The sequence below is a fragment of the Propithecus coquereli genome, unplaced genomic scaffold (genome assembly GCF_000956105.1).
Source record: "Propithecus coquereli isolate 6110/MARCELLA unplaced genomic scaffold, Pcoq_1.0 Scaffold94, whole genome shotgun sequence".
Lineage (NCBI taxonomy): Eukaryota > Metazoa > Chordata > Mammalia > Primates > Indriidae > Propithecus > Propithecus coquereli.
In genome coordinates this window covers 3267759-3270049 of record NW_012155729.1, presented here as the reverse complement: position 1 = coordinate 3270049, position 2291 = coordinate 3267759, and positions in this window count along the sequence as shown.

Here is a 2291-nt window from a genome sequence, read left to right as displayed (position 1 = left end):
TGACATGACTAAAGTCACATAAAAAGGAGGGATGAGGAAACTGAGTAAAAATAATCCCTTCAAATAATTTAAGAATGAACTGGCAGAAAAAGTTAAGACTACCTGGAAAGAAATTTAAGTGATTTGAATATCCAAAGAGGCAATTAGACTTATTAAAACTCCTAAATGAATACGTACATATCAGAAAGGAATGTGAACTACTGAAGAGACTTTGTAGATAATCAAAGAGAATTCAGAACTTTGAAGGCTTTAAGAGGTGGAGTTATAGACCAACCCCGCCCCCTAAATAATCACCTCCAAAGCAATACTTTGAATGTAAAGCCACGAACGTGCAAACGGTCAATTAACTGGAAAAGAAACTCTCTTGAGATCTGCAGTAATACAGCACACGTCACGCGGCTGAGGACGTATGGACGCCGCCCCGCGCACATCTGTGCAGACTGAGTGACACACGCGTGTGCGGGGCAGCACAGGCATTCCTTTCCATTTAGTAAACGCGGCACAAAGAGTCTCCTGTTGGACCGGAGCTAGAATTACCTCACAAAGTAAGATACGCCAACCTTAACTAGAAACAAAGCAGCTGTCAGAAAGTTCTGCTGTGCTCTTTGGAAACAGAGGTTAACTCCTTCCTTGCTTCAAGCATAACAAATGTGACTTCCCAGTAAATCACAAAATAGTTAATTTCCATTTAAAAGTCTTGAGAAAGGTACTCCTCCCAGTGAACATGGAAGGAAAAGTTGGTTTAGCTGGGAGGAAAGATATTTTTGATGTCTATTTTATTACATAAAATCACATCAGTGATAAAAATTCTTATCTTCATAGGATCAGTTACTGCACAACTTCTTATTTCCTGGTAACTCAAAATTAGGTGATATTTAAAATAAAAACTACAGGAGTTAAAAAAAAAAGTACAGAAGTTAGATTTAGATAATTGAATGTAAATCTATTGAAAGCATATTTCTGAAACTAACATGGACTTTATGTCATTTCTTGAGGGTGCATATTACGACAAGCAGTATTCAGTGATTAAATATGTTCCACAGTCCTTAAAAAACCCAACTATGATCTCACTTCTCAACAAAAGACACGCTACTCTTCAGAGTTTATCACGTGTAAAATGTCTCGGGGAGAAGTATGGTGCTAAATCAGGAAATGTGGGTGGGGGAGGGAGAGGAGGTAGACACATTTGCACTTTTTGCACATGCTTTTGAAGACTCAGTAACTTTCCTGCCTTAATCAAAGACCATATATGAAGATTGTTTGGCAGATATAACTTCTAGCATATATATTTCAAAAGTATGAACAATTTTAATAAAAAGCCTTGAAAAGTGTGATTATGAAATGTAAAGGATAATACAGAGTGTGGCCTGCTACTAATATCAGGATACAAACACTATTTGAAAAAAATATCATACAGAAAGAAGACTTTTGTGGAAAAGTGATATAGATTTGGCATTCTCGGGCCACCTAAAAGACTGGGACAACAATTTGTGTCTTTTGGAATACAAGTTAGATTTGGCCCCCGGGAGCTGCAACCAAAAGTAGTTTTCTTTCGAGGTCCGGATAAACCATTTTAATAATACTGGTTTGGCTATTAAGTACCTAAATTTGCATTGTCACAAAACATATTTCTAAGACAATATTTTTAGAGAACTGGTAGTACACCCACGTTCTCTGTAGAGAGGACACAGTATTTGGAGGTGGTGAAGAGAAAGCAGAGTAGGAATATACTTATTTTACCCACCAAAAGTAAGGCTCGTACAATGGTTTCGCTGTTATTGTTTATTTTTGTTTTGGAGTGCTGGAAACACGTTAGGCAAGTACAATAAGTTTAAAGAACAGATAAGGATATTGGAACTATACTCTCTCTTCAAAAGACAATCTGAAAATCTATGGGAATAAACAGAATACCGACAAGTTTTACATGCTCAAGGAACTTTCTGCCCTAGGCAAGCTTTCACCAGGGCTAAAGTTCACTTCGAGGGAAAAAAAAAACCCCACACCCTCTAACGTAAGTTTATGTTTATTTAGGTTAATTTTTAATCAGACTATCTAGTTTAGCTAAGCAGTCATATGCATTATTATAGGAAATCTGCCCTCCGACCAGGCTTTTAATTAATTAATTTTTATAATCCACTTGCAGTCAGATTTTATGCCTTAAAATATTTTTTGGATATCTATAAACAGAAAATTGTTAAGATTAATATAAAGTCTTTTATCAGGCGATAACTTACACATAAATGCAAGAACATGGAAAAATCCTGTTGAGAATCTAGCTTTTTGTTTAAAGT